At 45.6% G+C, this 27,389-nt stretch overlaps 1 long non-coding RNA gene across 1 annotated transcript in view; it reads left to right on the top strand.

Annotated features, from left to right (window-relative positions):
• The first annotated feature begins 1,392 nt into the window (after positions 1 to 1,392).
• Positions 1,393 to 27,389, top strand: part of LOC137528578 (uncharacterized) — a 42,941-nt gene continuing 16,944 nt past the window's right edge. Inside the window, exon 1 of the long non-coding RNA XR_011023428.1 lies at positions 1,393 to 1,619. This is a non-coding gene — a long non-coding RNA (uncharacterized lncRNA). The remainder of the gene's footprint in view (positions 1,620 to 27,389) is intronic.

The following is a 27,389-nucleotide window of genomic DNA, read 5'->3' as shown; positions in this document are numbered from 1 at the left end:
GTAATACCCGGAACTATTAGGCAAATACAATACGTGGGTTTTAATTATGGAGGCATGTATTATTTTAAAACCATAATGGCCGAAAACTGACAAATAATGATTTTTTTCTGTTTTTTTCTTATTCTTCCTGTTAAAATGCATTTGCAGTAAAGTAGCTCTTAGCAAAATGTACCACCCAAAGAAAGCCTAATTGGTGGCGGAAAAAACAAGATATAGATCAGTTCATTGTGATAAGTAGTGATAAAGTTATAGGCTAATGAATGGGAGGTGAGCATTGCTCGGATGCATAAAGTGAAAACGACTGAAGGCTGAACTCTGGTCTCCTACCTTTCGTGTCCTTACCTCTCCCTCTAGATTGTAAGCCTTTGGGCAGGGTCCTCCTCCTTTTGTGTCCTACCTGATCATGCACCTCCATTACTGTGAACCCATGCTATGCATCTGAGTGAACCTAACTTGCCTAATCTCCATGCTCCCCTCCAGTGACTAAGCATTACCTTGTACTCATACTGTGCTGTGTGATCTGGTTTGCATGTATTCCTGTATTGTCATATTGCTGTATGTCACCCCTAAATATTGTCTGTAACCTAAACTAATGTTCAGCGCTGGGTAATATGTTGGCACTTTATAAGTACAATAAATAAATAAATAAAGGATGGGGATAAAGTTTAGAGTCAATCAAACACATTTTTAGTAGAGAAATATATATATTTCCATAGAAAGAGGGACAAAGTCCTGAAAGAGGGACAAATGAGGAGGAAAGAGGGACAGGGCTTCCAAAGAGGGACTGTCCCACCCAAAGAGGGACAGTTGGGAGCTATGTAATTTATTTACTTAGTTGCTCAGGAAGATTATCTCTCCTGGACACAATGGACCTGCCAGGCAGAGCCGGGACAAGGTCCTCCAGCACCCAAGGCTAAGATACCAAAGTGCGCCCCTCCATCCCTCCCACCCCAGCCGTCACACACTGACTGTTATTAGACTAAGAGGCGCCACAGGGCCCACAACCTCCCCAACACCTTAATATCTAGTTATCTGGCTTGCAGTCACTGCCATGTATCCCCTTTTCTTATTTCTTTCTGCTTCAAACACAATTAGGAATGACAGCTGAATGAATTGTGCGCCCCCTCTTACACTGCGACCTGAGGCTGGAGCCTCTCCAGCCTATGCCTCGGCCCGGCCCTGCTGCCAGGTGAACTTGCATCTTGTGAACTTTGAGATAGACATAAAAAACTGCAACAACCGGTTCTTCTGTATACATTTTGCGTAATCCTCTTGTTGCGGGGCTGCCTTTTTCAGTCGCACCAGGACAGTTAAATGTTTTATAGGGTGGACAGAAGTTGGTAGCCTGGCACTGTCCAAAGCAAGTCATTTATTGACAAGTCCACAGGTTATGCGATTTCAGCATAAACAACCGTTAACAAGATCTAGTGTGAGGTGCACAGGAGTGGGGTGAAGAGGACCTGCACATCACACACCACACGCCAGCCAATAAATCACTTGCTTTGGGCAGTGCCCGGCTCCCAACTTCTGTTCACACCATTCTTTGCCTGGACTTCTCGCCTTGCTGTGAGCCCATCCTATGTCGCCGGTGTAAAGTCTGCATTACACCTAGTGGAGTGGTGAGTGTTGCTTTCCATTTTTCTAAGCCTGACAGTCAGTCATACCCTGAATAACAGAGTGTCAAGCAACAGACCCCCCCCCCTCCCCCTTACATTGCAACATTAAGGCCCCATTCACACTTAAGACGTCAATCTGCGTTGCGGTCCACTCCCCTTCCGCTCATCTGTTGCAATGGCCATTAGTCTCAAAGAGACTATTCACACTAAGTACCCTCGGTGCAACGCGATGTGGTGGAAGTAGTTAAAGGACCATTATAGAGAATAAAAAACTAAGCAGTTAAAATCTGACAGAACTGACAGGTTTTGGACTAGGACATCTCCACACGGTCTCTGCTCTCTATGGAATGTTCGTTTACTGTTAGTTCTATGCACATTGGGAGATACTGGTTGCTTGGCAGTTGGAAAAAGCTGTTATTTCCCACAATCCAACGAGGTTTAGAGATGTCGGGAATATAGAATTTTTACATTCGCAAACACAAACTTCCGAAAATGTTTTGGAACAAGCAAATCTGGTGATCCACCATAGGCTTCAACGGGAAGACGAATTTTAAAACCTACAAAGACTGTTTCTGGCCACAAAAGTGATGGAAAAGTTGTTTTAAGAGATCTAACACCTGGACTGGCTGATGGTGTAATGGTTAAGGGCTCTGCCTCTGACACAGGAGACCAGGGTTCGAATCTCGGCTCTGCCTGTTCAGTAACCCAGCACCTATTCAGTAGGAGACCTTAGGCAAGTCTCCCTTACACTGCTACTGCCAGTAGAGCGCGCCCTAGTGGCTGCAGCTCTGGCGCTTTGAGTCCGCAAGGAGAAAAGCGCAATATAAATGTTATTTGTCTTGTCTTGTCTTGTCTTGACTGTGGCATGCCAGAGGGGGATCCCTGCCAAAAGTCTCACCAAAAATTACGGCGTTGACGCAAATTTGGGTTTTAATCCCTAAAGGGCAGAAATCCCATTATGCACAGCTCTGGGGATCAGTGGGCTGTGGAGTGTCACACACAGAGAGATACAATAGTACTATCAGAGTACAGTAAATAATAATGCACAGCAGTGGTTTTGTGCATGTTACTTAATGAGGCAACTGCAGTAGTGTGCACACAGCTCTGGGTGTCAGAGGGCTGTGGAGTGTCACACATAAAAAAACACAGGAGAGCGATGTGCTAACTCTCAATAGGGCTGTTTGAAGTGCTTTCACAGCTAGTGAGGAACAAGAACACAGGCCTAGATCATGCTTTCCCTACCTATTTGCAGCAAGTCTGTCCCTGCTCTCACTAACAGTCAGCAGCCAGCAGAGAATTGATCCAATAGGGCCACCGCAACTGCTTATTATACGGGGTGGGGGTCCAGGAAGGGTTGCTAGCTGATTGGCTGCCTTATGTCTGCTGACTGTAAAGTAAGGGGTCAAAGTTTAGCTCAATGATAATGTATAGGGGACGGGTCGAACACGCCAAATGTTCGTTGTTTCCCGCGAATGCAAACAGACGATGTTCGCAGAATACTGCTCACCTACGAACTGTTTGGACCACATCTCTAATGAGGTTCACAGACAGCAAACTGTCAGGACCATGGTCATGACCTCACACTGTGGGTGGGGTTTTACCACAATATCACCCCTGAGGATCTCTTGGAGTAAAGGTAAATATTTCTCATGAGAAAGGGGATATCAGCTAGAGATTGGGAAGACGTTTAATGTTGGGTTAATTCTCTGGAACCTTAAGCGGGAGAGATATGGAGGCTGCCATATTTATTTCCTTTTAAAAAATACCAGTTGCCTGGCTGTCCTGCTGATCTCTTTGGCTGCAGTAGTATCTAAATCACACACCTGAAACAAGCATGCAGCAAATCTAGCCAGGCTACAGTAAAGCTACGTAGCTACCTTGCAATTTATCAATCCATTTTTTTTATGGCAATATTTTGCACAATCGTTTCTGTGATTTTTCAACATAGGTACGTGTGCCTGATTAAGCAAGCAGCGTTTTGGGACATGCAGCGATTACAACTGTCACAGCTTATCGGATCGTTAAGATTCCCGATGACTCCTCCTGCACAAAGTGCCTCGAACGTTTGAACTCTCATTCGCGCCTGTCGTGTGCCGTTGTGTGTTTCGTGGGTAGGAAGATGGATTATTTGTGCTTGTTCAGGGTTTATGGCTAAAAGTGTTAGAGGTAAGATCTGCAGGACAGCCAGGCAATGTGTATTGTTTAAAAGGAAATAAGTATGTCAGCTTCCAAATCTCTTTAACTTCAGGCGTGCTTCAATATGCCTTTTTAAGGTACTTATCCACTTGTGAATGTTCCCATTCGATTCCCTGCAGATTCGATTCATCTTCTGGGCAATAATTCCCAGAAAACATCAGATTAATCAAAAGTATAATAATTTTGACCCACATAATTTGAAAGTATCGATTGGACATGATGGAAAACCTTGGTCGATTGGGTCAGAGCAGGAACGGTAGTTTATTATTATTATTATTATTATTATTATTTATTTATTTATTTATAAAGTGCCAACATATTCCGTGGCGCTGTACAATGTAAGAAAACAAACAAGGGATACATAATGATACAGACAATGATATACATGAAATATGAACACTGATACAAGATACAGCACTGCTGATTACAATTGGATTTAACATGATGACTAAGGGCCTGTACACACTGCTGCGCTTGCGTTGCGTTTTTAAAAACGCAAGGTCTTTTGAAAAAGAATGAAAATCGTGATGACTTGTACACACTGGTGCGATGCGTTTTTAAAAAAACGCAAACGCAGTGCCTGCTGCGCTTTTTTAAGCGCAGCGCATGAAAAACGCATTAAAAACGCATGCGCTTGCGTTTTTGCCTGCGTTTTTCAGAAGTCAGTATCCCAGAAGACTCTGCAATCTCCTGATTCCTGTTGAAATATAAACTAGAAAAAAACAAAGGATTCTTTAGCCAATCAGCAATTACAAGAAAAACGCAAACGCACAAAAAACGCAGGCAAAAGCGCATGCGTTTTTAAAACTACAGGCACTTTAAAAACGCATGCGCTTGCGTTTTTGCCTGCATTTTTCAGTGTGTACAGGCCCTTAAATGTATAAATGTTTAACAGAGTGCAAGCAATTCAATTAATAACATTCCATGGCACAAAAGGGTGAGAGCCCTGCCCTTGTGAGCTTACAATCTAAAGGAATGGGGTGGAAACAAGAGGTGGGGGAAATTGATGAATTGAAAAGTCGGTACAATGCAATGCTGCAGTTCCTTGCAGAAATCAATTGAAAATTGATACATATCTCCCAACTGTCCCTCTTTTGGACAGTCCCTCTTTGGGAGCCCTGTCCCTCTGTCCCTCTTTCTGCCTCATTTGTCCATCTTTCAGGACTGGTATACAAATCTAAGTAAATATATGTATTTCTCTTCTGAAAAAGAGACTCTAAACTTAATTCCTATACTTTAATTGATATATTTCTTATTTCCAAATGTTAATCATTTAATTTGGATATATCCATCCAGATAGACTCTGCTGCTGCCACTGTGCCATTCGCTTGCTCCCGCTGCCTGCCGTTAGCCCCGAGATTAATGAATGGGTATATAGTTCCCATTCATTGATCTAAGTCCCCATGCAAAAAAAAATACGGCCTCTTATCAGAATGGATGAAATGCATTTAGAATAAAAAATTCTTAATGTACCTGTAACGATTGTGGAATTATTCCCATGGTCAGCGCACAGGATGCGCACTGACACTGCGGAAATCCTCCACAAGCATATAATCTGAGAGAACCCAGCAGAAGGTGCAATGCACCTGTAGAGGGGAGTTCCTGCCGGCAGATGGAGCTGTGGAGTGCAGAGGAACAGATCCTCTGCCCAGCCACAGATGCCAGATAGGAATTGTATGAGGGGAAGCAATGCAGGGCAAGATAGCCCTTAAAGAGAGAGAGCACAGAGACAGGGTGTATGTGCGTCCACCAATCTAGTCGCCATCCAGCAACGATGAACACACAACCGTGAAGACCAGGTGGGAAAGTAATCGCAAGAGATGGCGATTGCTAACAGCAACACAAGACTGAAAAAGCACAGAGAAGGAATGGATGTATGTCCACCAATCTAGTCGCCAACCAGCAACGGTAAACACACAACAGTGGAAACAAAGTAGGAACGCAATCGCAAGAGTGGCGATTGCCAATAGTGACACAAGACAGAGCAAAGGTTAAACACAGGAGCAGAGAGAAAGGCACAGCATATCATACAATGAGAATGTCAACGAAAATAACAAACGCAATACCTAAACGCGGTCACCGCACGTAAGGTGCAACAGCGACAAGCGCGTTTATGGCGCGGTCTCCGCATGATAAGCGCAACAGAGACAAGCACGCCACCCTGACTAACGAATGAACATAAATGGACAAATAACAGGAACGCTTGCTAAACGGCTGCCTTACCGCAGACAACCGCAAGCGTTTGCTCCAGACAGACAGGCGAACGGAAAACAGGAATAGGTCAGATAAGATCCACCGCTCTTCCGCCAGAGCGAGTGCAATCCGGGTTCAGGGATAGGACAGGAAGGATCCACTGCTCTTTCCGCAAGAGCGAGTGTGAACCAAGTAGAGAAACAAAGCTAGCAGGATCCACTGCTCTTTTCCACCAGAGCGAGTGCGATCCGGGTTCAGGGATAGGACAGGAAGGATCCACTGCTCTTTCCGCCAAAGCGAGTGTGAACCAAGTAGAGAAACAAAGCTAGCAGGATCCACTGCTCTTTTCCACCAGAGCAAGTGTGATCCAAGTACAGAAACGGAGCTAGTAGGATCCACTGCTCTTTTCCACCAGAGCAAGAGCAAGTGCAATCGCAAGGACAAGACAAGACAGGCAATACAGATAATACAAACTGACTGCACTAGAAGGATTGCCTAGTGCAGTCCCCAGGAATTACTCTAAGATAATCTTTAGCAAACAATAGCAAGGCTGACACTCAAGGAGTGTTTTAGTAGTAACAAACCACCATGACCAGCAAAGGATTGTGGGATCACATGGTATTTATGCTGCAAGCGTTCAAGGGAGGCGGCTATGCAATTTGCATGACAAATGTATGCAAATTCCTCAGCAGCAGAGCAGGTCTGAAACTTGGTAGATTTTCTCAATTGCGCTCCCCTCCTCTCCCACTCCCCTCTATCCTAGGGCCTGCTGCAACTCAAACACAGATGCCACATGTACATCTCAAAATTCAATACAATACACAAAAACGAAGTGCGCTACCCCCTCCCAGTGTCCAAATCCTGTTGGGACAGTCCTTCATAGACAATCGTTTTACTATTCAATGTCCAATGTCCAGACACTCCAGATATTTCACCCGTGGTGGAGATTTCATATGTATGGAAAGAAAAACAAGAAAAAATTCATAGTGCAATCCTGTATTTATCAGAACACAGGGACCATCACCCTATGGGCCCGGTTGTGAGACTTCTATTGTGGATTCACCTCTATGTGAGTGACCATCAGCCAACAATTGGCACGCTCACCTTATTGTAAGGCTGCCCAGCCCTACAGACAGCAACTGCACTTTCTGAGGTTAACCGACCTCTTCCCAACGATCAGTGCGTGTCCAATCTCAAACAAACCAATAGAATAATATCATAGTGCAAGTATGTTTGTAACACAGCTAATTATCATAGCAACATATCTATTGATCTCCTGCTCACCCTTTGCTGCTGCTGCCCACACTCACAGACAGCTGTCGTCACTTTATGGGTGTGCAGTCTCAACCACAATACTTGCAGGTATAGTCCACCTTCCTATGGCACGGTATCAGGCATTCATCTAAAAACTAAAAGGCTTCTGATAGTGTAAAACACACAGTTTTATTTCTGTAAAACAAGAATTGTACTCACAAACACAAGAGTAAAAAGCGCATTTAACCACTTGAGGACCGCGGGCTTTACCCCCCTTAAGGACCGGCCACTTTTTTTCCATTCAGACCACTGCAGCTTTCACGGTTTATTGCTCGCTCATACAACCTACCACCTAAATGAATTTTGGCTCCTTTTCTTGTCACTAATAAAGCTTTCTTTTGGTGCTATTTGATTGCTCCTGCGATTTTTACTTTTTATTATATTCATCAAAAAAGACATGAATTTTGGCAAAAAAATTATTTTTTTAACTTTCTGTGCTGACATTTTTCAAATAAAGTAAAATTTCTGTATACATGCAGCGCGAAAAATGTGGACAAACATGTTTTTGATTAAAAAAAACCCATTCAGTGTATATTTATTGGTTTGGGTAAAAGTTATAGCGTTTACAAACTATGGTGCAAAAAGTGAATTTTCCCATTTTCAAGCATCTATGACTTTTCTGACCACCTGACATGTTTCATGAGGGGCTAGAATTCCAGCATAGTATAAATACCCCCAAATGACCCCATTTTGGAAAGAAGACATCCCAAAGTATTCACTGAGAGGCATAGTGAGTTCATAGAAGATATTAATTTTTGTCACAAGTAAGCGGAAAATGACACTTTGTGACAAAAAAAAAAAAAAAAGTTTCCATTTCTTCTAACTTGCGACAAAAAAAAATGAAATCTGTCACGGACTCACCATTCCCCTCTCTGAATACCTTGAAGTGTCTACATTCCAAAATGGGGTCATTTGTGGGGTGTGTTTACTGTCCTCGCATTTTGGGGGGTGCTAATTTGTAAGCACCCCTGTAAAGCCTAAAGGTGCTCATTGGACTTTGGGCCCCTTAGCGCAGTTAGGCTGAAAAAAAGTGCCACACATGTGGTATTGCCGTACTCAGGAGAAGTAGTATAATGTACTTGTGACAAAAAATAAAATCTTCTATGAACTCACCGTACTACTAACAGAATACCTTGGGGTGTCTTCTTTCTAAAATGGAGTCATTTGTGGGGTTCCTATACTGTCCTGGCATTTTAGGGGCCCTAAACCGTGAGGAGTAGTCTTGAAACAAAATTTCTCAAAATGACCTGTGAAATCCTGAAGGTACTCATTGGACTTTGGGCCCCTTAGCGCAGTTAGGGTGCAAAAAAGTGCCACACATGTGGTATCGCCGTACTCGGGAGAAGTAGTACAATGTGTTTTGGGGTGTATTTTTACACATACCCATGCTGGGTTGGAGAAATAACTCTGTAAATGGACAATTGTGTGTAAAAAAATCAAAAGATTGTCATTTACAGAGGTATTTCTCCCACCCAGCATGGGTATGTGTAAAAATACACCCCAAAATACATTATACTACTTCTCCCGAGTACGGCGATACCACATGATTGGCACTTTTTTGCAGCCTAACTGCGCTAAGGGGCCCAAAGTCCAATGAGTACCTTTAGGATTTCACAGGTCATTTTTGTTTCAAGACTACTCCTCACGGTTTAGGGCCCCTAAAATGCCAGGGCAGTATAGGAACCCCACTAATGACCCCATTTCAGAAAGAAGACACCACAAGGTATTCCGTTAGGAGTATGGTGAGTTCATAGAAGTTTTTATTTTTTTTGTCACAAGTTAACGGAAATTGATTTTAATTGTTTTTTTTCACAAAGTGTCATTTTCCGCTAACTTGTGACAAAAAATAAAATCTTCTATGAACTCACCATACTCCTAACGGAATATGTTTGGGTGTCTTCTTTCTAGAATGGGGTCATTTGTGGGGTTCCTATACTGCCCTGGCATTTTAGGGGCCCTAAACCGTGAGGAGTAGTCTTGAAACCAAATGTCGCAAAATGACCTGTGAAATCCTAAAGGTACTCATTGGACTTTGGGCCCCTTAGCGTACTTAGGGTGTAAAAAAGTGCCACATATGTGGTACCGCCGTACTCAGGAGAAGTAGTATTATGTGTTTTGGGGTGTATTTTTACACATACCCATGCTGGGTGGGAGAAATATCTCTGTAAATGACAATTGTTTGATTTTTTTTACACACAATTGTCCATTTACAGAGAGATTTCTCCCACCCAGCATGGGTATGTGTAAAAATACACCCCAAAACACATTATACTACTTTTCCTGAGTACGGCGATACCACATGTGACACTTTTTTGCAGCCTAGGTGTGCTAAGGGGCCCAACGTCCTAATCACAGGTCATTTTGAGGCATTTGTTTTCTAGACTACTCCTCACGGTTTAGGGCCCCTAAAATGCCAGGGCAGTATAGGAACCCCACAAGTGACCCCATTTTAGAAAGAAGACACCCCAAGGTATTCCGTTAGGTGTATGGCGAGTTCATAGAAGATTTTATTTTTTGTCACAAGTTAGTGAAAAATGACACTTTGTGAAAAAAAAACAAAAATCAATTTCCGCTAACTTTTGACAAAAAATAAAATCTTCTATAAACTCGTCATACACCTAACAGAATACATTGGGGTGTCTTTTTTCTAAAATGGGGTCAGTTTGTGGGGTTCCTATACCGCCCTGGCATTTTACGGGCCCAAAACCGTGAGTAGTCTGGAAACCAAATGTCTAAAAATGACTGTTCAGGGGTATAAGCATCTGCAAATTTTGATGACAGGTGGTCTATGAGGGGGCGAATTTTGTGGAACCGGTCATATGCAGGGTGGCCTTTTAGATGACAGGTTGTATTGGGCCTGATCTGATGGATAGGAGTGCTAGGGGGGTGACAGGAGGTGATTGATGGGTGTCTCAGGGGGTGGTTAGAGGGGAAAATAGATGCAATCAATGCACTGGGGGAGGTGATCGGAAGGGGGTCTGAGGGGGATCTGAGGGTTTGGCCGAGTGATCAGGAGCCCACACGGGGCAAATTAGGGCCTGATCTGATGGGTAGGTGTGCTAGGGGGTGACAGGAGGTGATTGATGGGTGTCTCAAGGTGTGATTAAAGGGGGGAATAGATGCAAGCAATGCACTGGTGAGGTGATCAGGGCTGGGGTCTGAGGGCGTTCTGAGGGTGTGGGCGGGTGATTGAGTGCTAGGGCAGATAGGGGTCTAATCTGATAGGTAGCAGTGACAGGGTGTGATTGATGGGTAATTAGTGGGTGTTTAGGGTAGAGAACAGATATAAACACTGCACTTGGGAGGTGATCTGACGTCGGATCTGCGGGCGAACTATTGGTGTGGGTGGGTGATCAGATTGCCCGCAAGGGGCAGGTTAGGGGCAGATTGATGAGTGGCAGTGCCAGGGGGTGATTGATGGGTGGCCGTGACAGGGGGTGATTGATGGGTGATTGACAGGTGATTGACAGGTGATCAGTAGATTATTACAGGGAAGCACAGATGTAAATATTGCACTGGCGAATTGATAAGGGAGGTCTGAGGGCAATCTGAGCGTGTAGGCGGGTGATTGGGTGCCCGCAAGGGGCAGATTAGGGTCTGATCTGATGGGTAACAGTGACAGGTGGTGATAGGGGGTGATTGATGGGTGATTGATGGGTAATTAGTGGGTGTTTAGGGTAGATAACAGATGTAAACACTGCACTTGGGGGGTGATCTGACGTCGGATCTGCCGGCGATCTATTGGTGTGGGTGGGTGATCAGATTGCCCGCAAGGGGCAGGTTAGGGGCAGATTGATGGGTGGCAGTGCCAGGGGGTGATTGATGGGTGGCAGTGACAGGGGGTGATTGATGGGTGATTGACAGGTGATTGACAGGTGATCAGTGGATTATTACAGGGAAGCACAGATGTAAATATTGCACTGGCGAATTGATAAGGGGGGTCTGAGGGCAATCTGAGCGTGTAGGCGGGTGATTGGGTGCCCGCAAGGGGCAGATTAGGGTCTGATCTGATGGGTAACAGTGACAGGTGGTGATAGGGGGTTATTGATGGGTGATTGATGGGTAATTAGTGGGTGTTTAGGGTAGATAACAGATGTAAACACTGCACTTGGGAGGTGATCTGACGTCGGATCTGCGGGCGATCTATTGGTGTGGGTGGGTGATCAGATTGCCCACAAGGGGCAGGTTAGGGGCTGATTGATGGGTGGCAGTGACAGGGGGTGATTGATGGGTGATTGACAGGTGATTGACAGGTGATTGACAGGTGATCAGGGGGATAGATGCATACAGTACACAGGGGGGGTGGGGTCTGGGGGGGGGGGGTCTGGGGAGAATCTGAGGGGTGGGGGGTGATCAGGAGGGGGCAGGGGGCAGAGGGGGGGTTAAAAAAAATAGCGTTGACAGATAGTGACAGGGAGTGATTGATGGGTGATTAGGGGGGTGATTGGGTGCAAACAGGGGTCTGGGGGGTGGGCAGGGGGGTCTGAGGGGTGCTGTGGGCGATCTGGGGCGGGGGGGGAGAAATCAGTGTGCTTGGGTGCGACATAGGGTGGCTGCAGCCTGCCCTGGTGGTCCCTCGGACATTGGGACCACCAGGGCAGGAGGCAGCCTGTATAATACACTTTGTAAACATTACAAAGTGTATTATACACTTTGCATCCGGCGATCGCGGGGTTAACATCCCGGGATGTTACGGCGGGTATGCGGAGACAAGCGCCGGCGGAGGATCGCGTCACGGATGACGCGATCGCTCCGCCCATGCCCTTACAAGGACCGCCGCCTCTGTGGGTGAGCTGTTCCTTGCGGGCTCCACTTCCCGGCCGCCCCTGTGCGTTAGGCGGTCGGGAAGTGGTTACGTTTAAAACGATCAGGGGACGTCTCCTCCTGCTGCTGGTCGCCCCCCTTCCAGGCTCCAGGCTCCGCCTGGAAGGGAGGCGACCAGCAGCAGGAGGAGACGTCCCCTGATCGTTTTAAACTTAAATGCGCTTTTTACTCTTGTGTTTGTGAGTACAATTCTTGTTTTACAGAAATAAAACTGTGGGTTTTACACTATCAGAAGCCTTTTAGTTTTTAGATGAATGCCTGTATTACATGGGTGGATTTGGGTTTTCTGCTAGGGACATCATTGCTGGATCTAGTGGCTATGTGGATCAAACCTCAGACTGATTCCAACACTTTAATCCCCTTTGGTACCATGCTGTGCCGCTTAATATTGTAATTTACGCTGATGGGGGTGGAGCCACAGAGCACAAGCTGAATACAGGGCCGGTTTAAGCAACAATGGGGCCCCAGGGCAAAATAAACCTGGGGGGCCCCCCCAACATATACCCCGGAACAAAAATCGGCATTAGGGGACCTTTTTTGCAGCTGGTATAGTCAGGGTGTGAAGTCCCAATCGGTCGGAGCTCCATATTCTGGCTATCCCAGCCTGCATGGGGGGCAAGGGGTTAAAAAGTTTCAGGATGGGGGACCCCACATAATTAAAAAAAAAAAATTCCCACACTCTAAACATAAAAAAAATTGGGAAAATAGGAAAAAATGCCAGGGATCTTCATACAGCCATATTGCGGCTGTATAGCGATCCCTGGCCAAAGCGCTGCGGCTGCGTATGGACCCCCTGGAAACCCCGTCAGGAAATTTATTACGCTTTCGTTTGATGCATGTAAAATTACACTACCGTTAGGTTTGCTACTAAAAGTGACATTTACCGCATTTAAAAGTATACTTTTTTCCTTCGAAACTTTAAAATCGATTTTCTCAAAAACTATAAGGTCTTTTTGAAAAATTATTTTTTCCTCTTATTCCTAATGATCTCCTTAACATATCCTGCACATTTAGGGTTTCTAGCATTTAAGGTGGATTTGCTATCAACCATTAAAGTCGGCAGGTTTTTAAATGTGTATTTTTTTTCCTTTGAAGCTTTAAAATCGATTTTCTCAAAAACAATGGCGTCAATTCACCAGAGAGGATTTACTAAGAGAAAAAAGGTAGGTAGTTTATCTCATGAGGTATTTTAACACTCTGGAGTCAATTCACCAGTGTGAGAGGACAGAGAGAAAAGTGTTCGATAGCAGGGGATAATGGAGAGATATGCATGAGGAAAGTGTGAGAAAGCAGAGAGTTAGGTAATCGGTATTAATGATTTACATGGGATACTTTTCCTCTCTGTAAGCTTGAAAGTGAAGCATTGTGGGTAGGAGGCGGAGTTTTAGCACTACCTGACCAGAGTATTCCTGCCTTTTACTGCCGGATCATATCATAAATCATATCACGAGTGAGTCTGAACTTCTTCACCACCTCTGTCTCAGTAAAATTATCAAGAACTGTTCTCTCACGAAAAATACAAGGGGCGAATAAACAGACCCTCCTATAAACAGACCCTCCTCCTGCGCCGTCGTCTCCTCATAATAGAAGCAAGCTCTAAGGCCTAGTGCACACCAGAGCGGTTCGGCTGCGTTTTGTGATCCGCTTGCGGCTGCGGATACGCTTGGGTAATGTATTTCAATGGGCTGGTGCACACCAGAATGGGAGGCGTTTTGCAGAAACGCATACTCCCGGGCTGCTGCAGATTTTGGATTGCGGAGGCGTTTCTGCCTCAATGTTAAGTATAGGAGAAACGCAAACCGCTCTGAAAAACGGCACTTCAGAGCGGTTTGCCAGGCGGTTTTTGTTACAGTAGCTGTTCAGTAACAGCTTTACTGTAACAATACATGAAATCTACTACACCAAAAACGCTTCACAAAACCGCAAAATGCTAGCTGAAACACTACAGAAAAATAAGAAAAAGCGTTTCAAAATCTGCTAGCATTTTGCGGATCTGCTAGCGGTTTTTGGTGTGCACCAGGCCTAACAGCATACCTCCCAACATTTTAAACTAGGAAACCGGGACACTGGCCACACCCCTAACCACACCCACTAACCACACCCCCATCAGACGCCTACCATCGTTTTTTGAAGATTTTTTTTTAATTTATATTTATGCCCTTATATATTTTTTTTACTAAACATACCCTCATACACCCTGCCCGTGGGTGGTGATGAGGGTAAGGGTGCCCATGGGTGGGGACCAGGGTCAGGATGGGTGCCACTGCAAAAAAAAAATGATCGAGGCGCTAGCCGCGCCTATATGGTATGCGGGATGCGGCCATAGCATTATTACCTCCCTCCCTCCTTCCCTTGAGATCTGCCCCCCTGTGTCCCCGTTAGCAGAGTGCGCAGCGAGCGGAGCGGGCTGTAATTACCTGCGTCCATGCACGGGTACCAATGTCTGCATCCAGCTTCCTGCTTCCTGTGACGTCACAGGAAGCAGATTGAAGCTGGACATCGGTACCCGTGCATGGACACAGGTAATTACAGCCCGCCCTGCTCGCTGTGCACTCTGCTAACGGGGACACAGGGGGGCAGATCTCAAGGGAAGGAGGGAGGGAGGTAATAATGCTATGGCCGCATCCTGCATACCATATAGGAGCGGCTGGCGCCTCGATCATTTTTTTTTTACTCGCTGCCCACTGCCGCCCGGGACTTGGGGGGCTCATACCGTGACAGCGGGAGAGCCCCCCCAAATCGTGACAGTCCCGACGAGATCGGGACGGTTGGGCCCTATGTCTAACAGAGTAAGCTCAAAAGGCTCCATCTTCCACAGCAGCAGCTGCTGTGTGAAAACCACGATATCTCCAGGTTCATTCAGGGGATAAAGAGATGAAAAAATAACGAATGGCCACACCCCCTTTCTTCCCTGGTGAATTTTGATTTGGAGAAAAACTAACTACTAACTATCACTTATTTATCTCATACTTATCTCACATTTATCTCTTGCATTTCTCTCTGTCGATATTTTCCCCTATACTTCTGGAGAATTGCTATTTGGAGATATCACAGGAGGTAAATTACCTCCCAAGAGATAAATAGGTTGCTAACCTCTGGTGAATTGACGCCTATAAGGCCGATTTGAATTTTTTTTTCCTCTTGTAGCCTCTGGGGGCCCCTACAAGCTCTGGGGCCCTGGGGCAGCTGCCTCCTCTGCCTCTATGGTAGCGCCGGCCCTGGCTGGATAGCTGCAGGGGGCCAGTAGAAGCCCCGGGTAAGTGACACTTTAAAAAAAAAAAAAGGCCACAGAACCTCTTTAAGGGGGCATTATCAAAATTTAGCTGGGAGGCCGCTTGATTCAAAGTTAAGCCCCTGCGTGAGTGATAATTTAATTTGGATTAAAGAAGGGCTAAAGGCTGTAAAAATCTGACAGGTTTTATTCTAGTTTTAACGAGGAAAAAGCACGTAGTCTGTTTGTTGTGCAAACAGCGGTGATTCATCTAGTTTTCATGAATATCCAGACATAAAACATATAATAAACTGGTGAAGGTTCCGGCTGAGAGCTCTGTCGCGAGCCTCTGAACACGCCCGGTGCACTAAACGATTGTTACACCAGTTTGCCTTGATTTAACTCCAGCCTTCAGGTACGTTTTCCAGTTTACTGATGTTTAACCCCTTGCCGATCACTCCACGCCGATTGGCGTGAACGTGGCGGCAGCCACAGGACCACTCCACAACAACTGGCGCGAAGTCCTGGGGCGGGGTTTTGCAGGAGATCGCGCTCATCTCCGCTTGAGTGATGGAGTTTCGCTCTGTCATCAGTCTCCCAGCGGCGATCGCCGCTAAGAGATTTACACTGTACAGTTCTGCAATCTAAGGCAACGCTGTACTGGGGACAGCCATGTGACAAGGCTGTCCCCCTGGGATGCACTAAAGCGTCTGCTGTCATAGGCGGATGCCTATGACAGATGATCTTGCTGATTGGCTGGCGGGGAGAGGGAGGGAGGGTAATTTAAAAAAATGCACAAATGTATTAAATAAATAATGACAAATACATAAATAAATCAGAGCCCACCAACAGAAATCTCTGTTGGTGGGCAGAAAATCCCTTGTGTGCTAGGTTGTACGGCCCTGCAGCAAGGCCTTAAAGCTGCAGTGGCCTAATTAGTAAAAAATGGCCTAGTCACTAGGGGGGTTTAAGCCCGTGGTCCTTAAGTGGTTAAGGTTTGGATGTTTATGAACCCTGGATGAATTATGCATAGTCTATGTTCTTTTTCCTCATTATAACGGCCACTGACATTCTATGAACGGAGGTAAAAAAGCAAGCCATGTGAGTCGTTTGGACGTTACACACAGAGCCGGATCATTCACAGGGCAAGCCTAGGCAGTTGCCTAGGGCCTGAAGAGAGTCTAGGGGCATGATGGATGCTAGCCCCACAAAATTCGACTGAAAAAAAAGCCAGGTGATCATCAGGGGTTGGCAAAAACTGCTATCTTGCATAGGGCCACATTTATCTTCCTTTTCTGGTTACACTCATACCCGTTTGTCTTCCCTCTGACAGATTGGATTCACAATCGAATCTGTGTATGTCCACTCCTACAGAGGTTGCAAAGGAGCCCGTAATGCAGGGCCAGTGCTACCATAGAGGCAGAGGGGGCAATCACCCCAGGGTTACAGTGACCAGATTTTTCTTGGCTCAACCTGGAGAGGAGATGGGGCGCCGCCCCAAAAATGGGCATGTCCATGACCAAGGTGGGGACAATGGGCATATCCATGACATGGTGTGGCAGAGCAAACTGTAATGTTACTCTGAGGCAGTGGGCCAAAGTTTCCTCCCAAAACACTGATAGACAAAGGGCTTGATTCACAAAAGGGTGCTAACATAGACAGCAGGCCTAAAAGCTTTGGACGTGCTAACTAGGGTGCTAAGTAGTTAGCACATGCAAAGCATGTTAGCACATGCAAAGTGGCTTTTCACTGGCATGCTAACACCTAGCACCCTTTTGTGAATGAAGCCCAAAGTAAAGGTAATTAGGCAATGTTCCCAAAACACATAAGAAAGTAGCGTCCCCACAATGATGTGGTAAAATGTGAGATTTGCATCATGGATGTCAGTCCATGACATGACTATGTACTCTGTAAAGTGCTGCAGAAGGTGTTAGTGCTACATAAATACATAATAATAATATGGCGGGACATTAGACTTTGAATATGGCTGGGATTAGATTGTCAGCTGTGTCAAGGACATGACTACATTCTCTGTAAAGTGCTGCCTTAGATGCCAGTGCTATTTATACATAAATACATCATAATACCGTAGGACATTAGACATACCTCCCAACATTTTAAGCCCAGAAAACGGGACACTTAGGCCACACCCCTAACCACATCCCCAATACCCCCTAGACACGCCCACCATTTTTTTTATTTAATTTTTTTTTATTTATTTATTTTTTACAAATATTTTTCTTTTAATTAATAGGACTCCTGAAAGGTGTGGAGGGGAGAGTGAGGGTGCCCGTGGGTGTGGGGGAGCGTGTGGGTGCCCGTGGGTGTGGGGGAGTGGCGAGAAAAAAAACTGATCGAGGCACCAGCCCCGGGGATCTGTATGCGGGATGGATTGCCGCCGCTATTTCTCCCTCCCTTCCTCCTAATGTGCCCCCCAGTGTCGCCCCCACCTGCCTGCAGAGAGTTCAATGCGGAGCGGGCTGTCATTAAATGATCTTACTATTGCCGCTCCGTGCATTGCATCTGCTCTTCTTGGCTTCCTGTGACATCACAGGAAGCACGAAGCCGAGAATAGCAGATGAAACGCATGGAGAGGCAATTGCCAGATCATTAAATGACAGCCCGCTCCGCATTGAACTCTCTGCAGGCAGGTGGGGGCGACACTGGGGGGCACATTAGGAGGAAGGGAGGGAGAAATACCGGCGGCAACCCATCCCGCATACAGATCCCCAGGGCTGGTGCCTCGATCAGTTTTTTTTTCTTCTCTCTGCCCATCGGCCGGGACAGAAGGGGGGGCAGCGCGGAATGGCGGGAGGGGCCCCCCAAATCAGTACAGTCCCGATCAAATCGAGACTGTTGGGGACTATGACATTAGATTATGACTATGGTGGGATTAGATTGTGCATGAAATCTGCAGAAGCTGCTGATGCTACAGTATTAGCATACCATTTACTAATCATAAGCACCCAAAATGCCAAATGCTGCAAAAATAACCCCACAGCAGTAAATGCAGTGTCTATGACCATCTAATAATAACTGCAGCAACCTCCGACACATGAAATGCAACTACTGTTACCTCTGACAACTGAAATGCAACTACTGTTACCTCTGACAACTGAAATGCAACTACTGTTACCTCTGACACATGAAATGCAGCAGAAGACGTTTACCCCGACTCCGCAAACGGTAAATCAGGCAACCAATACCTCATGCGGCCACAGAGTCCCACGGCTGGGACACCCGGCGGCCAAAAGTGGGACATAACCTGGCACACATTGCAGCCTGGGACAGGGGACCCTTCACCTGGGATGAGTCCCAGGTAAAATTGTATGTCTGGTCAGGGTACCCAGGGTCCCAGAGCCTGTAGCGGCCCCCAAGGTGCCCCCCCCCCCCATCTTAAATATTGCTACTGGGGCCTCTGCAGAGTCTCTGGCAGTAACCTCTCTTCATACCATAACGCCAAGAAGGTTAAGTGCTAAATTATATTTTCCATTGCCCCCCCCCCTCCCCCCAGTTTCCCGGAGTTCATTGTTTGTATTAAGTTCACCCACCAGACCCACCCACTAATCTGTTAATGTTTGGCCGCCTTGCATTTCTTTTACTGTATTGGGATCACATGATGTCATCTGAACTATCAGAGCTATTCAGTAAGTTCTCTTGTTCACAGGTCTGAAGAAAGAGTCTGTGATATCCCTTTTATGTCCTCCTGACAATTGTTAGAGTGTGGGAGGAGCTTGTAGCGATGCTGATGGCTGAGAGACAGCACTGCAGCTTAACTGTGAATATGGGATCATTCCCTTTTATACTGTCATGGAGACATCATAGCAAAGCAATTACTTTCATGTTGTTTCCGGAGACAAAGCTCAAGGGATTGTACTGCTTTCACAGTTGAGCTGTTTCTCCTCATTACCACTGACTCCTCATTACCACTGACTCTACTGTGCAGTCACTAAGGCCAGGTGCTCGCTACGCCACACTGGCAACGGTTCACTTCCATTTTGGTATCAGCAGGTTGTACACTTTTTGCTGTCTGAAGCAAACTTGTGAGGATACCTCTTTACAGAGACACTGAAGCGAAAAAAAAATTATGATATTATGATTTGTATGTGTAGTACAGCTACAAAAAAAAACATTAAGATCAGATACATCAGTCTAATTGTTTCCAGTACAGGAAGAGTTAAGAAACTCCAGTTGTTATCTCTATGCAAAAAAGCCATTAAGCTCTACAACTTTCAAAGTCGTGGAGAGGGCTGTCTTCTGACTTTTATTATCTCAACTGTTAGTGACAAATTACTTTTTCTCTGCCAGAGGAGAGGTCATTAGTTCACAGACTGCTCTGAAAGAATCATTTTGAATGCTTAGTGTTGTGTAATCTGCACATATTAGAGAATGATGCAATGTTAGAAAAAACACCATATACCTGAAAATAAAAATATGAGAATATTTTCTTTGCTGCTAATCTTCTAGTAATTATTCATAGTACAAAACCAATTCATTATATCATTTTTTTTTTCGCTTCAGTGTCTCTTTAAGGTGAACCCGAGGCAGATTGACACAAGAATGAGAAATACTTACCTACTGTATAAAGAGGAAAGCCCTTGGATCCTCCGAGAGGATTCGGCGCGGGAGACTTGGGCACAGGATAGAGCCAGTAAATGGCTGATCCTGCTGCTGCACAAGTTCCCGGCTGTGTTAAATACTATTCCCCCTCCAGGCAGCCATGGATGGTGGGGAATGAAATAATTGCTGGAAGCCGAATTATTGTGTTTTAAAAGTAACTTCAGCTCCGTCTTCTGACGGCGCCAAAGTTACTCCCTGTGCACCCAAGTCTCCTGCGTTGCATTTACTGTGTTCGCCTTCAGAGGCTCCCGTGTCCTCACCACCGTTGTCATGCGCTGACCAGAGGCGTAGCTATGGGGGGGCAAGGCGGTACATATGTCCCCGGGTGCAGCACTGTGAAGGCGCTGAGCACACCCGCTGCACCCCCACGTACGTGAGAGGCAGCCTGCTGGCTGCCTGAAGTGCCCCTGCTTCTCTCCCTCCCTCTGCAGAGGAGTGCTGAAGGATTAACAGCAGCAGAAAAAGCAGGGCACTTCTGGCTATCAATATGGGGGCAAACCTGGCTATCTAAATGGCAGCACATTTGGCTATTTAAAGGATTCCCGAACTGACATGTGACATGATGAGATAGACATGTGTATGTACAGTGCCTAGCACACAAATAACTATGCTGTGTTCCTTTTTTTCTTTCACTGATAAGAAATTCCTTTTTCTTGCTCTCAGAAGCCATTTTCTACTAGGAAAGTGTTTTATAGTTGGAATTTCTTATCAGTGAGGGTCACACTGTAGTCACTTCCTGTCTGAGTCAGGACTGAGTCAGCCACTTACATACCTGATAGTTAACTCTTTCAGGCAGAGAAAGAAAAAAGGAACACAGCATAGTTATTTGTGTGCTAGGCACTGTACATACCCATGTCTATCTCATCATGTCACATGTCACTTCGGGTATCCTTTAACCTATTTTAGTTCCTGGACATAGAAACTACGTCCTGGAACCATGTGCGCTACCGGGCGCCCCCGCGGCCGATCGCGCACGCGCACTCCCGGCCGCAGATTCGGTAGCCAGGGAATCAATGTATCGGGCTATGGTGCCCGATCACTGATTCCTCTCCCCCGCTGAAAAAGCGACAGCTTCTCTCAGAAGCTGCGCCTTTTCTGGCCGTTCCCTCCCCAATGCGCCACTCTAAGCGTGTGTTACGCTTAGAGTGACGTCATGTAAACAAACTCATGGCCGCCATCTTGTGGCCAAAAAGTAATACTACAACTGAAAATAAAAATAAATTAAAATGAACACACATTTACATTATAAATCTATTGTTTACCCCCCACCCTCCCAAAACTACCCAAACAAAATGTTTACTATAAAAAAAAACAAACATTACAATAAAAAAAAAAAAACCGTAAATATTTACCTAAGGGTCTAAACTTTTTAAATATCAATGTAAAGATGAAATATTTCTATTTTTTTTTTATTTTAAACTTGTTAATAGTGATAGATGCAAAATGGAAAAAATGCACCTTTATTTCCAAATAAAATATTGTCGCCATACATTGTGATAGGGCCATAATTTTAACGGTGTAATAACCGGGACATATGAGCATATACAATACGTGAGTTTTAATTATGGAGGCATGTATTATTTTAAAACTATAATGGCTGAAAACTGAGAAATAATGAATTTTTCCATTTTTTTCTTATTCTTCCTGTTAAAATACGTTTACAGTAAAGTGGCTCTTAGCAAAATGTACCCACCAAAGAAAGCCTAATTGGTAGCGGAAAAAACAAGATATAGATCAGTTCATTGTGATAAGTAGTGATAAAGTTATAGGCTAATGAATGGGAGGTGAACATTTCTCTCGTGAAAACCACAGAACCTGAATGGGTTAAAGGGGGTCACATCAGGCTATCTAAACGGGGGCAAGGGGGGCACATATAGCTGTCTATAGGGTAATGGGGGCAAATCTGGCTATCTAAACAGCATTTGTACATTTGGCTCCACCCATGACCTTGACCACATTTTGATGTGTGGCCACGCCCATTTTGTCTAGAGGCACGCACAAAAACGTTGTCCTTGGGTGCTTAAAACCTTAGCTCCGCCTCTGGCACTGACCCCAGATCATAATCTTGGCCGCACTCCACTCCATGTACAAGCATGGCCATATTGAGCCTGTGCATGTATGGCCGTGCCTCTGCAGTAAGCTGCTGTGCACGGCGTGGCTTTTGACGGGCAGCTGCAGCACGGCTGCACTCCTGCACAAAGATGAGCGAGGCTGCACACTTCAGGGGGATCCCGAGCAGTGGCGGTGGTTTCAAGGAAGACTCCAGAAGCCTCTGGAGGATCCAGGGTCTTCCCTCTTCGTAGGTAAGTATCTTTATTTGTTAGCATCCACCTCAGGTTCTCTTTAAAGCGGACCTGAACTCAGAACTTCCTCTCTCCTCTAAAAGATAAGCAACATCAAAATAACTTCTAAAGAAAAACATTTCTTTGTTACAGCTGATACAAATCCTGCAATAAATCTGTAGCGTATCTACTACCTGCTTTCATGGAAGCCGACATAGGGTTAACATACAGTGTTTACAAATTAGCTGCTCTGCTAACGACTGCCGGGATTCTTGAGCTGATACAGCTAAGAGATCAAATTTCACTAGTGATTGGTCACAGATTAAGGGAAATTATACAGGCTAAACCTTCTATATACATACAGGGTGCATTTCTCTGTGTTTTCCTTCTGTCCTGTGCAAGAGTTCAGGTCCAGTTTAAGCTTATTCAGTGTCACAGTGTCTGTGGTCTCCTTGGAGTCATACATACCTGCTAAGCGCAGTCTTGCCCCACCCACTTGTATATTTAGCTTGTTGTTTTTATCTTTCAGCAATCCCATCTGCTTATTTGACTGGGAAATTATCCTGGTTAATTGTAAACCGTTCTCTAACACTGCAGATGCCAAGTAGAGATGGCCCGAACCTCCGATTTTCGGTTCGCGAACCTCCCGCGAAAGTTCAGTTCGTGCGAACTTTCGCGAACCGCAATAGACTTCAATGGGGAGGCAAGCTTGGAAAACTAGAAAAATGTATGCTGGCCACAAAAGTGATGGAAAAGATGTTTCAAGGGGTCTAACACCTGGAGGGGGGCATCTGGATTTGACGCAAAGCAGCGTTTTAAGGGCCGAAATCACATTGAATGCTAAATTGCAGGCCTATAGGGCTTTAAAATATCTTACATGTGTATACATCAATCAGGGAGTGTAATTAGAGTTCTGCTTCACACTAACACACCAAACTCACTGTGTAACGCACCGCTAACAGCTGTTTGCGTAGTGACGGCCGTGCTGGACTGGTGCGCACCATGGCCAGAGTGCAGGCCATGGTGCTTTTCAAGCCCATATGGTCGCCAGGCTGAGGTAGCTGAATGACAGAACAGTGACTGTCCAGCTGATCAAATTTGGTCTGTCCACAATGAAGCAAGGACTTTATTATCTTTGGTGTGCCCCCCCCCCCCCCCCCCCAAGACACTCATATAGCCGGCGGTCATTGCTTCATTGTGATACGCAAGCCCCTTCACCGCGGCAAGGTAATTATCACGAAGGGGAATTGGCACATGTACATCCCTTTTGTTTTGTTGTTGCAGCCGCAGTGTAGCCAGAAAAATTAGGCAGGCATGTACACGCACCAGAAAAATTATTATAGCGGCCAAAAATTCAGGAATCCACCTGGAGTCCTGGACCCTGTTGGTGGTGGCGAAGAAGGCAGTCAAGTGGCCTGCAGGCAGAGGTGCTGTGTGGGGACTGGGGAGCGACTTAGTCTTGGGGCAGGCAGTCACACGGCGTGCAGGTAGAGATGCTGTGTGTGGGGACTGACTTAGTCTTCGGGCAGGCCTGACCGTGCTTTGCAGACCACGTTGTCAGATGGTCCCTTGATCCAACGCTGTGTGCCAGAGATGACACCACTTGCCTTTCAACATCACGGTACAGTTTGGGTATCGCCTTTTTTGAGAAATAATTGCATATCTTCCACTGCGGTGTGTGAATTTGCTTTTGTGTGCTGCTTTCCCTCAGATGGTCATCCCATTGCAGTTTGTGCTTTGTAATCATGAGCCTTCGTAAGGTAGTTGTCCCTACGCGGGTCTTGGTCTTTCCACGGCTCAATTTTCAGTGGCAGAGAGTACAGATGGCATTGCTCTCATCTGAGGCAGACACACACAAAAATGTCCACACCGCTGAGCCCTGGGGTGATGGCACTTTGGTGGTGGCAGCCGACTGAGTGTTAAGTAGGGTGCCAGAATCAGAGCAGGAGGAGGAAGATATTATTATTATTATTTATTTATAAAGCGCCAACATATTCCGTGGCGCTGTACAATGTAAGAAAACAAACGAGGGATACATAATGATACAGACAATGATATATATCAAATATGAACACTGATACAAGATACAGCACTGCTGATTACAATTTGATTTAACATGATGACTAAAATGTATAAATGTCTAACAGTGTGCAAGCAATTAAATTAATAACATTCCATGACACAAAATGGGTAAGAGCCCTGCCCTTGCGAGCTTACAATCTAAAGGAATGGGGTGGAAACAAGAGGTGGGGAAATATACAGTATAAGTACAGGCAGTGCATAATTAGGTTATTTAGTGGGTGCATGGCCTAAGCTAGAGAATATGCTTGTCGGAAAAGGTGGGATTTGAGGGAACGTTTAAAGATTTCAAAGGTGGGAGAGTGGCGGATGTGTTGTGGAAGGGCATTCCAGAGGAGGGGTGAGGCACGTGAGAAGTCTTGTACACGTGAATGTGAGGAGAAGAGGATAGAAGAAGCTCGTGTGCAGATCTGAGATTGCGGTTGGGTTGGTATCTGGAGACTAGTGAGGAGATGTACAGGGGAGAGAGATTGTGGAGAGCTTTGTAGATTAGGGATAAGAATTTGAACTGAATCCTCTCATTAATTGGTAGCCAGTGAAGAGCTTGACAGAGAGGGTCAGCAGAGAAAGAGCGAGAGGAGAGATGAATGAGTCGAGCAGCAGAGTTCAGTACAGAATTGAGCGGTGATAGTCGGTTAGTTGGAAGTCCACCAAGCAATATATTGCAATAGTCCAATCGAGATATAATAAGAGCATGTACTAACATTTTGGTTGTGTCATGGGAGAGAAAAGGTCGGATACATGCTATGTTTTTCAGTTGGAAATGACAGGACAGTTAACATTTATTGTAATATCAGGCAAAGGGGTGGACAGGGATGGTGGAAAGACTATTAGTTCAGTTTTATTCATATTAAGTTTTAAAGAGAATCTGTATTGTTAAAATCGCTCAAAAGTAAACATACCAGTGCGTTAGGGGACATCTCCTATTACCGTCTGTCACAATTTCGCCGCTCCTCGCCGCATTAAAAGTGGTTAAAAACAGTTTTAAAAAGTTTGTTTGTAAACAAACAAAATGGCCACCAAAACAGGAAGTAGGTTGATGTACAGTATGTCCACACATAGAAAATACGTCCATACACAAGCAGGCTGTATACAGCATTCCTTTTGAATCTCAAGAGATCATTTGTGTGTTTCTTTCCCCCATGCACTGAAGTTTCAGGCTGCTCGTCTCTTCCTGCAAACAGCTTTGCCCTTGTTTGTAATTCCTCAGTATGTGAAAGCCCAGCCAGCTCAGAGGACGATTTATCCAGCTTGTAAAAGATAAGAGAGAAGAGAGAAGCTGCTCTAATCTAAATATCACACAGGCAGTGTGCAGAGAGGGGCCTGAAAGGGTGAGTTCATAGCAGAACCACAACACTGAAGAACTTGGCAGCCTTCCAGACACAGGCCGACAAGTCTGACAGGGGAAAGATACATTGATTTATTACAGAGACTGTGATAGTATGAAGTGCTGCAGTAAGCCAGAACACATTAGAATAGCTTTTGGAACTTGTAGGATGATAAAAAACAGGATGCAATTTTTGTTACGGAGTCTCTTTAAGAAGCGAGAGGACATGAAAGAGGAAATAGCGGACAGGCAGTCGGGAACCCGTGTGAGGAGGGAGTTAAGGTCTGGGGCCAAGAAGTACAGTTGTGTATCATCTGCATATAGGTGGTATTGGAAACCAAATGAGCTGATTAAGTTACCAAGACCGTGCATGTAGATGGAGAAGAGGAGGGGACCGAGGACAGAGCCTTGAGGTACCCCTACATGTCACGCTTCTGTGCGGAAGCTGAGAAAGATGAGGTGTTCTGTGTTAAATAGTCAACTATGTCCTGACAATATTGGGGGTTGATGACACATGCCTTCTTCTGAACACTATACTCTGGTCACGGGCTGCACGAAATCACGACAGCGCAACCTCGAACAGACCTGCCAGGTGGCCTGCCTCTGCCTTTTGTTTCGTCCATATTGGGGTGAAAGGTATGCACTGACTTGACTAATACAATGTGCAGTCAGTCACACAGGTGCAGTTAACAGGTATGCACGGAGTGGTATATCACACTGAGTACGCACTGAAGTGAACAACAGGTAGTAGGTATATGCAGGGTTGGGTATTACATGTGCATCTGTCACACACAGACAGGTACCGGATAGGCACAGTGACACTGCGTGTGCTCACGTAGATAGGTGGGTGCACTGAAGTGAACAACAGGTAGTAGGTATATGCAGTGATGGGTATTATATGTGCATCTGTCACACACAAACAGGTACCGGATAGGCACAGTGACACTGCGTGCGCTCACACAGGTAGGTGGGTGCACTGAAGTGAACAACAGGCAGTAGGTATATACAGTGATGGGTATTACACGGGCACCTATCACACACAGACAGGCACAGTGACTCTGCGTGCGCTCACGTAGGTAGGTGGGTGCACTGAACTGAACAACAGGTAGTAGGTATATGCAGTGATGGGTATTACATGTGCACCTATCATACACAGACAGGCACAGTGACACTGACAGACAGGGCTGTATATAATGCAAGTGGGCCACACACAAAAAAAAAATAGATCACACGAACAAGATTAGCTCTCAAAAGAGCTGTTGTGGGGTGCTTTCTTAGCAATAAGAATCAGCACGGAGCAAGCTAACAAGCCTACAAGAGCCTAACTAAGCTTTCCCTATGAGAGTCTGCAGCAGCTATCCCATCACTAATTACTGCAGGCACACGAGTGAGTCCACTGCCTGACGCTGCCTGCCTTTTATAAGGGGGGGGTGGGGCTCCAGGAGGGAGTGTAGCCTAGTTGGCTACAATGTGCCTGCTGGCTGTGATGTACAGGGTCAAATTTGACCCTCATGATGCACTATGGGGGTAAACCGAACTCCCAGAAAAGTTCCCGGTTCGCCGCGATCGCGAAACACGGAAGTTTGCCGGGAACCGTTCGCCGGCGAACCATTTGGGCCATCTCTAATGCCAAGTCTCCTGATCCAGTGATTGATTGCGCTACACCTCATAGTCCAGCATAGACCTACCTGTGCTGCACAACAGTAAAACTAAAATAATTCCAAATT

This window comes from Hyperolius riggenbachi, chromosome 8 (assembly GCF_040937935.1).
Source record: "Hyperolius riggenbachi isolate aHypRig1 chromosome 8, aHypRig1.pri, whole genome shotgun sequence".
NCBI lineage: Eukaryota > Metazoa > Chordata > Amphibia > Anura > Hyperoliidae > Hyperolius > Hyperolius riggenbachi.
This window is presented reverse-complemented; position numbering and strand designations above follow the sequence as displayed.